We start from the raw sequence: 14,621 nt of genomic DNA on the forward strand, positions 1-14,621 counted from the left end.
TGAAGATTTGTGATTCCTATACCTTTGTTTGAAAGTATTTTCTGTAAATCATAAGTGCTGTTTTGTTGTTTTATTGGATGCTATTGTTGCTCTGTATGTTATGTTTGAAATTAGGAATTGATTGTTGAAAGGGCAAGGTTCTTTGAGGCAATTGCAAAGTTTATCTTTTGTGTAGCTTTTATCGTTTGTTTTAAATATTATAGTTTTTTGTGTACTAAATACAAATGTTGTTAAAAAACTAATTTATCAAGTTTGAAAATTGTGAAACTTTTTACTAGCTTAGTTTTGTTATATTACTTAAAAGTATTTAGCTGATTATCTCCTACTAATCATGAGTTATATCTAAGATTTTTCATAAAAATACAGATATTTTATTTTCTTAACGACTTATTAAAAGTTGTTAAAGATACAGAATTTTCAACATCATGTAAAACATAATTGGCCGTTTAAAATTGCTTTAATACTTGCAAACATTTTTCTTAAAAATTTTAAAACATTTATTTAGAAAAATTAATCAAATCCTATAAAAGATTAACATTATCTCGTGTAACAAGCATTTCATAATGTCAAAGGTAAAATAACTTGTTTTTAAAAAATTTTTGAAAAATAGTTCAAGGTACGTAACACTCTCTATATGAACTAATTTTAACTACAGTAAATTTTAATTTTTTTCTAATATTTTGAGCAAATTATTTTAAAGTCAGCTTTTTTTTTGTGTATTTTAAACTGTGCTTTTAGTTTGATATTTAGTACATTTTTTGCTTGGTAAAAACTTAATTGAAAAAGATTATTTTTATTGCATGACTATCAAAAAGTATCCGACCCGTGAAACACATTTGATTAGATCGTATTAATAAAAATGTAAACTATAAAACTATCCAACTTTAGTCTAAACGTGATGAAAACATCAGTTTAATAGTTTTTATTTACAATTTAGAATTTCATAATTTATCTAATTTATAGTATTAAGTACAAACGATACATACTACTTGTTCTTTTTTGTACGACTGTGATATTTCCAACAAAGTTCTTTTTTTGAAGTGTTTAAAACAAAATAACTATGTTTTTATTTTAAAACTATCACAAACTAAATTATAAAATTAGATTAAGGAGTAAAATAAAATAAAAATAACTAAGATACACAATACTAACTACATAATAAATCAATATTATTAAAAAATGTTAGTACCTATTTTTTTTTAGTGGCATAACAATAACTACTTAATGTAACAAAACAAAACGGTCGTTTAATTTTAAAAACTAATGCTGTAATAAAAAAAGTGTTACGAACTATTTAACGAAAGTTTATTGTGTCAACATTGAAAAGTATATTTCAATCTACAGTATGAAATTAACTGCTGATGTCATTTTTACAATCAAAAAGATTATTAAAGTAAGTATTACACACCAGTGTCGATAAAAAATACTTATATTACAGTACTATCAAACGTATAGTGTAGTAAAATTTATAAACTTAAGAATTTTAACGTAAATATTTGTTTCTATAAAAAGATTTTTTATACTTTATTATGATTATTTTTAAAAATTCTAACAAGTTTTGAATTTCATATTTTAAAACATTATATATTTTTCTACAAAGTTTAAAACTATTAGCTATAGCAACTAAGTTGACTTTGATTGACTATAAAAAAAATATATTTAATGTTTAAAAAAAACAACATAAGTATTACAGTAGTATAAGACAATTGACTAATTCTAAAAACTTTAAAACTTAAAGCATGTAAAAAATTGGCATGGATTTAGCTAATATTTTCCTTCAAGTTTTAAAGATCAAGATGATTATGTTCTCTTCAAAAGGTTTACAATTAAGCTTAATTAAAGCGGTTTTCATATAGCCTTTATACAAAAATAAAAAGCACTAATCTATGACGTTAAACCTGAGATAAATTTCTACACACCTACGCGGCTGTAATACTTGGTTGGTACTAAATAAATAGTATTGCTGCTTGTTTAACTGTACTAAGATTGGTTGGAACATAATATTCTGTAACCTAATTACAAATGTTACTAAGACTTGTAATATGATCGACAGATGCAGTTGTATGCATATTTCAAAGTATTGACAACAACAGAGCGAACCTTATCTATTATAAACATTGTTTGACTTTTAATTAAACTAAATTAAATTAATTAGCGATTAATAAAACAAGCTTTCATTACTTCCTCACAAACGTATAACGTTTTTATCTTGAACTTTTACGTATCTAAAGCCGATCTATTATAGAATCATGTTAGTTTATTTAATATTAAACTAAGTATTGTACTAAAAACCATAAAAGCATGTTTATCGGTGACCAATAAGTTTGTTGTTTACAATACTAACAAGAGAGTAAAAATAATAAATTCAACAAACAGTGAGTTTTCTGCCACCTTTTGTTAAGAAAGATTGAAAAGATAAAGAAATGACATTTGAATGAAACTTATGAACGTATGGTAGATAGAAAAAAAATCACAGGTTTAGTTTTTTCAATATTAAGTTATAAGTTTCAAACGAAGAGTGTTTTGAAACTTTCTACAAAATAATGCCTTTTTCCTGATTATTCTAATAAATTTTCAATGTTTAGAATACTTAGATTTGTTTTTAACTATCTAATAGTTTTAGAAAAAAAACCTGTGTAATGTAGTTCTTTTTCAATTTAAAATTAAAAAAAAAGTTTTAAAATATAAAAAGTATAAAAAACAGTATACAGGTATGGAAAACTACGATGTATTAACGGACTTTATTATAAAATACTTTGGTTTATATAAAGAGCTTCAATACTCCCTAAGTTTGTTTCCTTACTTTAATCTAGCTATTTTAATTTAAAATTAGGCTTGTTATACCATAGTACAAAAGTATAACAAACAGATGATAAACTTAAATATAATTATAAATTTAAGCAGATTTGTACAAACACAAATGTTATATATTAAAAAACTACTAATTAAATTTTGTGTGTTAATTGCTTTTAGTACTAACAACATTAACAATCTAATAAAAAGTTGCAAGAATAATGGTAACATTCTTATATTCTTTTATTATTTAAGTAAACTATTTTAATAAGATAATTTTCTTAACCTTTACTTTATGAATAAGTTTACATTTTTTAAACACTGATTAAACCTAGCAGAAATATATTTCTTTAACACTTTTGTATTTAGTTACTATTTTAGATTAGTTCTATAAAAATATTTAATTGTGGCAGGCGTAAGCTAGTTAAACAAACGAAAAAATAAAAATACAAACTAACAGTTAAATACGAATTTTCAATAGTATAAATGCATTATTTTAGTACTTTTATCGAAAAATATTTATGACGATGGATTAATTTCAGCGTTTGGAGAACTTAAATTTTTGTAGTTTACCTTAAGTATCAAAATCAGTGTTAGTTTAGTAACACATTAATTGAAAATTTAAAAAGCTTCGTTTTAGATTATTAGATTTTTTTAAACAGAAAAAAAAACAACTTTGTATATTTATTATAACTACAAAAAAAAATTAAAAATGTGTATTTTGTCATATTTATAGTACATAAAGTGAATCACAAGTTAAGCGTTTCGTAACGATAACCTTGTATACAAAATTCTCTTTGTTTACATTGAAACATAAACTAACTTTGTTTATTGATAGTTGATTGGATTTTCTACGTTGTTTTACAAAAGGGCATAATTTGTTTTTGTTAAAAACACGTTATGGTCCTTAAACAGTTTAATCCTATTGACCTGTACTTCGTAAACTTAAACAGTAGAAAATTTTCAAGCTGAGATTATGCAGAACTAGATTTTTTTTTAATGGTACAAACCCATAACCTAGATTTAAACTTTTCTATTTATTATAATAGATTATATTAAAAAGTACGCATTTACACTGAAAGATTAGCATTATAATTTAGATACGTGTGATGAAAACACCAAATATTGCATTAACTAATGTAATTTTGGAATATATTTTACTTTAACTCAGTACATTACTATATTATAATTTTATAGTCCTCCATTGTAAATATAATTTACTGTTTTAGAGAAAGTTTAAGATTAAACGTTCAATTTGTAAGAAAAAAATTGAACTTCTTGCTTAGATATTTACACCTTCAGAAACACACCTAGAATTGAAGGTGATAAATAATAGTTCAAATATCTTAAATTTTGAGTGACTGACTAAAAGTCTTAACTGATAACCATCAGTCATACCTGGTTTAAACTGTAGAATCAAACGAGAAAGCCTAACAGTTTTTCTCTAGTAAGTCTTACTACCAAGTATATAAAGCTAATTAAGTTTAAACAAAAAACATGATGTGTTATTTTAGTTTTTTTTTATAAATCGGTAATAAAACTTTAAAACCTGAGATCTTGCATGTGAACAACTTGAGAAGCGTTGTTTGTCTTAATGTATAGTCCTTAAAAATAGCATTCATAAAGTTCTATATTTTATTTATGTTTATATTTATAAATGTTTAATTTTTTTTATATTTAGCTTCAATAGTAATATTTTTTATAAAATTAAATAACAACAGTTTAGAATTTACAACGTATCCAAAGTTGGTTATTAAGTTTAAAATTATATACAGCTATCTAGTTTTTATTTTTACAGTTTCACTATAATATTTTTAATGTTTATACTTTGTGATTATTTTATTAAAGTACCTAGGCGACGTTTAATTTCTACGTCAAAAATGATTAAAAGTAGTTAGATTTTTTGTTTGTGTGTTGTTAGAAAATATTTATATACTTGTTGCTACATTAACTTAAACTTAAAACTATCTTTCATATAATTAGGTGTATTTACAGCAAGCTTACTGGTTGTGGACTATTGGTTTCTAGTCAAGGTCTTAAAGTATTTTAATAATTTTATTTTTCAAAAAAAAGTTATGACTCAGTTTTAATTTTTTTTAGCTTTGATTACATTAATCTTTATTTCTAGTTTTTCAAATAATTCAAAAATTTCTTTTGTGTTTAGACTGTTAAAAATGAAATGTTATAAAATTATAATTTAAAAGAATAAAATTAAATGTTTTATTTATAACCTAGTCACATTTTGCAAAAGAAGTTTTTTTTTTGTTCACAATTTGCAGATTAAATACATAGTAGCTTAAAGTAGTGAAGAAAACCAAAAGTCTTCAACATAGCAAAAAATCAAAAGATGTTCAAACTATTTAATTAAATAATATATTTGATTTGTCTAAGAAAGCATCATTAGATTTGCGTGTTAATCGTTTATTTTAGCTAGGAGGTACACGCACTTTACTACGTTAATATCAAAAATAGCTTCTACTTACAATTTTAGACTGAGTCTAACTGCAAAAAAAATATAAAATAAATAGTTTGTACAACCAAAAACTAATTTATTACAACGAAAACAACGTCATTCTCGACATAAACTTTATACTTGTTGTTTTCTACTGATCTTGAAGCTTTAAGTAATTTTGAACTGTTTACATTGTTTTTAAAACTTTAAAGTCTTGTAATCTGCAGATTACTTATAAATTAGGTAAAACTATAGTTTTATGTACTAAACATAATTACATTTTTTAAAGTTTTGCTCATTCATCAATTTTGCTACTTAGTAATAAGCTTTGTACAACTTATAATATATAAAAAATCCTTAGTTAGTATTACAGTTTTACAACACAGAGTCCAAAAGTTTTTTATAAACTTTATATTTACATTTGAAAATTTACTTATCTTTTAAAAAAGTTTTTTTAGTTGTAACAATTATTTATTAATTTACAAAACAGGATTTTATATCTTTTATTGTAAACTAAATGTTTAATTAAATTTCTAACAAAGCAAAAATTTTAACTGTATTATATTTTTAAAACAATTATGGTTTTACATAAAAGGTTTTATGTTAGTTTACATAATGATAATGTATTGAAATATATTTTGATAAAGTATCAATACTTCGTGAAAATTCTTTTTTAATAGTCCGATAATTGTTAATGAATACTTAATAAAAGTTTTTTACAACTAACAGAATGTTATTTTGTTAAATTTTGTATTAGGTGACCGAAAATTTAAATATTAACTTACCATTAGTACATAAAAGTAAAGTTTATGTATATGATGAATGTAAATGTTTTATAATAAAAAACACTACTTTAGTTCTAGTTTTATTTGAAATTGACAAAATGTTGGTTTAAATTTTTACCAATTTTTTTATGTTTATTTTAGTTTTTAAATGCATTTGAATTTGATGCAAATTAAGAACAGTTAAGATTTATTTGAATTCAAACTATTTTACAAATAATTTTTTATAATCATAGTAAATGTAATTTAGTTTTATAAAAGAGTTATAAGGAATGTCGACCATATTTTAGTTTAGAATAACTCACTAAGTTTTGAAATTTCAAAAAAAATTTCAACTATATCGTGTTTTACAAAGAACTAAAAACATAAAACCTAGTAAAGACTTTACTTCAAACTCAATAAGTTTAAGAATAAACATTTATAAGCAATTGACGGCTACGAAATTGAAATCAATAATATACTTCAAAAAATGAACAGAAGTTGGTTAGATGGTACAACACTAGTTATAGTTTGAAATTTAAGTTTGTTCAAAGCGTTAAAAACGTACACTGATTTTTTGTTTTCGTTTTGACAGCTTGTACGTAATGTTAGTTTAAATAAAATAAATTTAAATTTACTTTTTATATTTATTTAGCTTCCACTTCTTACAATTTTTAGAAGTGTTGTAAAAACAAGTATGCTTAAAGAACAATTCATAATCTTTTTTATGTCCCATTATTTTTCAATTAAAAAAAGTTTACAAAAGTTTGAGTTGTTTTAAATCAAACTTATAAAGTCAGGTTCGTACAAAAAGTATTTAACATTATTTTAAATGCTTTAATTATGTTGTTACTCAAAATAACCTTTGTATTAGTCGTTTTTTTTTTCTTACTGTAAGAGTAAAACACTTGATAAAAATAAGTTTATCTGTAAAGTAAAAAGTAAAAACTTATCTTAATAAGCTAGCTAAAGTATCGCAAATATAAATAAGTTTTAACGGTACTGTATTTTTCATCAAATGTTCAGTTTGTTATAAAATTAATAGTTTTATAATTATATTGTACTATATTGACAACTGATATAGAAAGTTATAGTCAACAAAAACATATTTGTACTAGTCCATGAAAACTTACCTCATTCAGCAGTTTTTAACACAGTTTAGCAGTAAGTTTGTGATGAATTCCGAAAGTTTAAACAATAAGAAGAAAAATTAGCGCTATGAGAGATAAGAATATAATTATAAAGAAGTGTAATTTAATACAAGCTAACGTTAAAACAAAAACATGTAAACTTTAACTATAAGAAATAAAAATCTCAACTGCTCAAAAATAAATAAAAACTTTTTTAGTATCAGCAATTTTTTTCTTGAGAAAAATGCTATAAAATATTTTTAGTTAAAAAGTGTGTAGTAATTAATAAAAAAATTTACAGCTAAATAACGAAAACCGAAACTTTATATCAATACAAACTAATTAACTAAGTACTTTTATTTTCTACGGCCACAAAACGATAAAACTAGAATAATTTCTGTATGTTTATAAATTTAAAACTAAAAAAAATCATTGTTTGAAGTTATTGATAAAATATATATTTTGATTTTGTAAACCATTTCACATTTAAAGGCTAAAAGATCCTATCTGTGTTAAGTACATTATGATTTAATATATTATTTTTAAAGTACTAATAAAGACTTAATTGCACAGTAAAATTATAAAACGAAAATTGATACAGTTAAATTAACTTTGTACTATAGTTTTAAGTACAACCTACTGCAAATGATCAAAATCGAAAAACATTTTTAAAATACAATTTATATTGTAAATAGACCACTAAGTAATTTTTCTTAACTATTTTTTTTTCTATTTAAACTACCAAACTATTTTCGTCCTTAACAATACATATGAGGTAGACATGCTTATGATGAATTCTTGTATTAACTTAGCAAAGCAAACTTTTGTACTTTATTACTAAAGAATATCTATTTGTGGATATAATTACAAAAACAGTAAAAATAAAAACTTTGTAGGAAACTGATGCTCTTAAGGTAACTAAAATTTTATATGTGATAAAGTTTACAAAATTTCTATTTTTGCTTTGTTGCCATATGTCAAAATTATAAATCAAAATTGAAAATGTTTTGTTAAATGATATGAGACTTAAACCCTGAGATAAAATTTTAAACACATTTGTAACAATTAGTCTAAATGGCACTAAAAAAACTTCTGATGTTTTAATGAATTGTATGATTATAAAACAATCTTATATCTGCATTACACTAAAATTAAAAAAAAAATACATTTTTTTTTTGTTTATTAATTATTAAATTAGAGAAAAGTAAATAAATGAAAGTAGACTGATAGACATCAAGTAAGCATAAAATGTGAGGTTTAGTAAAAAACTAATAGTAAGAATCAAACATAGTTCAAAAATGAAATGAGTATCAAAACTTAAAACTTATTAAACGGTAACAAATAAACTTTTTATTTACAATGCTAGCAACACAGTAGAAATAATAAACTCAACAAACAGTGAGTTTTCTGCCACCTTTTGTTAAGAAAGATTGAAAAGATAAAGAATTGACATTTAAATGAAACTTATGAACGGACGCTAGAAAGAAAAAATAAATCTTAGATTTAATTCTGTCAACACTTAATTTATCAGTTTTGATCGAAGCGTTTATTCAAACTTTCTACAAAATATTGATTTCTCTCTTCCTACTTTGGTAAAGAAATCTTACTTTGCACCACTTAAATATATTAAATACTTAAAAAAACTAAGACTTTGCACTAAACAGTACTTTAATTAATACTTATTAATACCTTTAAAATAACATAACTTAACAAACTAGATTGCTTTTATTAACTTATTAAACATATATAACTCACAGTATTTTTTAATAAACTATATATTGAAGACTACATCCTATTTACCAATTTTATTTTTAAAAATGTTTTTTTAATTGCTTATTTTAAGATTTATATATATTCCTTTTATAATAACAGTAATTTTTTTCGATAAGTATAATGTATTCCAAATTACAAAAAAAAGTATAAACTCTGCAACGAATGAAGTTTTTAAAACAATTTAATGCAGTAACTTTATTTCAGATTTGTTACTTTTTTATAGGCTAATCAAATAATTTGACATACAATAATGATGAATTTAATTTATTATGTTATAATTAAAGTTTTTTTTTTTGTAAATAAAATAAACTTTAACACTCTAAATTTCTAAAATAAACAATCTTTTTTTTAAGCTTTAACAAATTAAGCAGAAATATGTTTTTTTTTGATGTTCGTTACTTTTTATTCAAAGCTTACTAAAATAAATATTTTGGTATAGCGAAGCTAATTTATTGGTTGAAAATAAAGATTAGCGTTAAAATATGATTTTGTAATACTAAAAAGCCATTATTTTAGTAAATTTCATGTTGTCAATTAATTTTGGTATAATCGAGTTCATTTAACTATATTTTAAGTATCAAAAAAGGGTTAGTTTAGTAACACGTTAATCGAAAATATAAAAGGCTTCGTTTTAGATAACGATATTTTCTATAAACCTCCACAAAAAATTGACCTTAATTCTGTATATATTAAAAGATATTAAAGCTTTAATGAAACGAGCAATTATGTTTGTACTGCTGACTGTAAGCTTGGTAGAGGATAATAGAATTTCTAATTCAAACTTGTATTATAAAATTTTTAGATTTTTGTCTGAAGTTGAAGAGAATAACTTTGTGTTATTATTTTTTCTAACCAAAGCTACAGCTATAAAAATTAATTAGATGGTAAAGAAATAACTGAAGCTTAAATTTTGTAACAAAATCAATTACTTTAAAACTACTTGTATTTATTTACTTCCAAAATGTTTTCTGTAACACCTTCATTATTTACATATTTTTAATCTATTTAAAGAAACCTTTACATTGTTTGCTATGTTTATGAAAAAGTTGAACTTTTCACTAAGTAAAATAAGCTTACAATTAAAAATTCATTTCTCTAACTATTTTCGAGAAAGTTTTTCTTTAAAAATCTCTATAGAAAAACTACATCAGAGTGTGTCTATTTTGTTTTCTTTTTGTTTTGGTACAAAAATAAGCTAATGTTCAATCTTTATGGTAAACCTATAGTATATATATAAAATCAGAAATTAAGCACTTCGTAACATTATCCTAGCTATTATACAAGATTGTTTAAAAACAAACAATAAACTCACCTCGTTTATTGATAGTTGATTGGATTTTCTACGTAGTTTTACATAAGAGTATAATTTGTTTTTGTAAAATACACGTTATGGTCCATAAACAATTTAATCCTATTGACCTGTACTTCGAAAACTAAAACAGTATAAAACTTTCACACTTAGAGGCAGAAGAACATGAATTTCTTTCAAGTTCTACACAACAAAACAAAAAGATTTTAAACATTATGTATTTATTAGAATATACTGAAAAATATGCGCTAATACCGAAAAAGAACATAAACATTTAGATACTTCTAAATGAAGTTCAAAAGTTTATATCAATTAATGATATTTTTAAATATAAATTAGCTGAAGTCATTAACAAACTATATTTAAGTGTTGTAGTCTCCATCAAAATATTTTATATACTGCTTTAAAGAAACTGGTAGATTAAACGTTCAACTAATAAAAAAAATTTTTGAGCATCATGTTAAAAAAAATCAGAAAGACACCCAGAGTTAGAGGTAATAAATAATAGTTTAAGTACAACAAATTTTTGAATTACTGAATACAAAAACAATCTTAAGTGATAAGCATCAATTATACCACGTTTTAAATATAAAAACAATTGCAAAGCTTAAGAATGTTTCCTTAGAGATTTATGATACCCAATACTAAGATTACTCAAAGTTAAAATCAATATATGCTGTGTAGTTTAAAACTATTTATAGTATACTATTTACAATAAGGCCTTGATTGTGAATAAATTTAAAAGGATTATTTTTCCCACTCAATAGTCTTTGGAAAAACACAAACATAAAAGTCTAAAAACTTGGTATCAATATAAAAATATTTAAAGATTAGTAAACACGATTTAGACTTTACATCTTAACAAAATTAATTTTCAAGGTTTAAGCGACTTGAAGCTTTCTCATATTTGTTTTTCATTTTAACTGCAACAATTTATTGCTTCATACTTTGTTATTATTTTTATTAAAGTACTATGTAAAATTTAATTTCTAATGGTAATAAAATATAGGGATTTTTTTTTCGTTTTGCTACAAATATTTTATATTTATTTGCAACAATAACTATGGCTTTTAATATAGTTAGATGTATTTTTTTAAATGCTACTTTAACGCCGGTTATTATTTTGTAGTCAAAGTCTTAAAATGTTTGAAAACTTTTCTTTTTAGTAAAATTTTAAAGTCAATATTGCAGCTTGTATCTAGCTTTAAATAAATACATGCTTATTTACTTTTCTGATCATTTTTAACTAATTCAAACAGCTACAAAATGTTTTATTTAATGGTACTTGGAATGTTAAAATAAAAATTAAACTTAAACCTTAGCAAACTATAGTTTTTAATTTTAACTACTAATATTTATATATATGTATTTTTTGTTATTAAACGACAAATAAAAGCGCTTTGTCAAAATTAATCAATTGGTCCTAGGAAGCACGAAATAACATTTCAGTTATCCGAATGGATATTTTTTAACGTCCTGTCCAGGACATAAAATTTCATATTTTCAACTTATTCGCTGTTTTTTATAGAACTACATTCTGTTGCTTACAATTTTAAGATTATACACATAACAGGTTAAATATAATTTCAGAATTATGTTTTCAGTCTTAGAAAGCTTCTGTTGATTTACGTGTAGATATTTATCGTTTACTTCAACTAAAAATACAGATATTTACATTATGCTATGTTGATATAACAAACAACTTTTAACCACATTTATAGATTGAGTCAAACTGCAAAACAATATAACATAAATTGTTAAAACAGTTAAATACACTTACTTTTTTTTTTAATTCTCGACATAAACTTTCTACTTGTTGTTTTCTACTGACCCTCTAGCTTTAAGTTACTTTGGAATGTTTTACGTTGTTTACAAAGCTAAAAAGTCTTGTAATCTACGGATTACTTAAAAATTAAGTAAAACAAAGTTTGTATGTACTAAACATTATCTAAATTTTTAAAGCTTTGCTCATTGATTAAACTTTTGTTTAATATAAAACTTTACATAACTCAAACGAATTAGAAAACTAAAGAAATTTTAATCATTATTTACAATGCAGTTTTACAACTAAAAAGTGTATATCATCTTCTTAATGCTGTATTAATAAAAATAAAGTACGTTTTGTATTCAAAGCAAAATATATTTTAAATATTTATGAGTAAACAAATGATATAAAGCTTTCTACAATTTCCTTTTTTTAAGCATAAAATGAAAACTTATAATAAAAACAACTGTCTACATAACATATAACATAAATATTTTTATTATTAAAAGTTTGTTAAAATTGTACTCTTAAAACAATTTTTATTACTAAATAAAGCTACAACTGAAATTATGCTATTTTTAAACAATAAAACAACTTCAAATCAAAAACTAATAAATATTTATGGTTTTAGATATTTATAACGTATTTTTTTCCCAACAAACTGAAATTATTTATTAACTTAGAGTTGTTTTGTCACAATAAAATATAGATACAGTATTGCCTTTTTTTAAATTTATCAACAATTTCAAAAGCATCGCAAAAGCATTATCTACGATTAATTGTTATTTATCAAAATGTTCTAACATGAAGTTAAGATTCTTTAGTTTCCAAGATATTTGTCAGTTGTTATTGAGTTATAGATAACACAACAAAAATAAAAGTTGAAAAATATATGTAAAATTTTTCGCTTTCTTAGGTGTACTTAAAATACCGATTATTTCAGTGCTAGCGTTGAATTTAAACAATAGGCTAAGGTTCAAACAACTTAAAATAATTTAATTATGTCAATTATGTAGTATTAATGTTATGTATTTATGTTCATTTTAGCGTTTGAAATATCTTGTAATGGTTTTATTTTACATCATTAAGGTTTTATTGATAAAATAATTCTTATCTTTAATGAAATAAATGGAACATTAATTGTTTTGTTTAAAGTTTTATATTTCTTACATTAGGAAAACGTTAAGAAAAATTATTTTATTACTATATTTTACACGTTCGTATGGGTATTAATTACAAAACAATATAAAAACTTAGGTTCACAATCGTATTTTTATGTAATAAAGTTTTCATACAAACATAAAAAAGACAAGATTTACAATTAAAAACTTATGTTAAACTTATGAATTTATTCCTTCAAGAATTTATTTTACAAACTAAATTTCGGTCAAAGACCTCGTCAGTGCTTAAAAAAATCTGAAAAGATATGTTACAGTCAATGACGAGGTCTTTGGCCGAAACTTAGTTTGTAAAACAAATTCTTGAAAAAATAAATTCATTATTTCTCCTCCAGTAGTTGAAATCTCTTAGTTTGTTATCTCAAAACCAAAACATATAATATTAAATACTTATGTTAACTTAAGTTTATTTTTATGGTTAAAATCTTTTATTTTAATATATACTTACGTTCAAAAAGGAATACTAAGGTAATATAAGCAAACTGAATCTTGCAAGAAACTAAACTTAGCTCTTATAATAATTACTAAAATTTTATTTTAATCAGATTTACTTTTTCTTTGTAATGTTAGAAGCTGCATTTTTTTTCTTTATAAGCAACGAAAAAAATTATAATGTAGGCTACTTAAAACAAAAAAAAAAGTCTTAAGTTATTTAAGTGATTACATCAACTACAACAGGGACATTTATTAAGTACAAAATTGCTAGATTGCTAGTCTTTCAAATGTCAATTAAACTTGTATGAGGCGTATTGCTTCAAATTGTTACTTTAATTGCTTTGTTAAACAAAGACTCTTGGCTACTTATGCAGAAAATGTTTATGTTTTAGGTAAACTTTATGAAAATTAGTATAAAACTAATACTGTCTGAAAGGCACAAATCTAATATTAAATGCAGTTTAACCCTAAATCAGTGTGAATCAAAAAACAGTATTTTTGGATCTAAAACAACAGAACTCTTTAAAAAATTAAACTTTCAATCAACTTTGCTTTATACTTTTCAAAATTCTTTACTTGCACTTACATTCTTTTATTATTGTAAAACGTTTTTTTACAACGTGCAAAAAGGAGTATTAAAACTTTTTTCCCATGTCAAAATTTTGATCGAGTGCTTCGTCGAAGTATAAAGCTTTTACACAAAATCTTATAAAAATACGAGAAAATTTAACACTATCGTCACACATTAATTTGTATGTAAAACGGACAATAAAACTTTATTTTGATAGAGCATTGTAACTTTTATTTATTTTATACAAACAGAACGCTGTCTAATTTTCATGATAAAGTGCTTTTTAAACGTTGCAAAGTATATTTGTAATTTTATATGCAAGAAAAAAATAACTTTCAACATTGATAAGATTTTACAATTACAACATAAAATTTCATCAAGTTTCAGTAGTACCTAAATCAATTAGATCAAATTTCGGCAATTTGATATTCTAACAGTTTAGTGTTTAGCTAAT

The sequence above is a fragment of the Thalia democratica genome, chromosome 3 (assembly GCF_965202585.1).
Source record: "Thalia democratica chromosome 3, ktThaDemo2.hap1.1, whole genome shotgun sequence".
In the NCBI taxonomy this organism is placed as follows: domain Eukaryota; kingdom Metazoa; phylum Chordata; class Thaliacea; order Salpida; family Salpidae; genus Thalia; species Thalia democratica.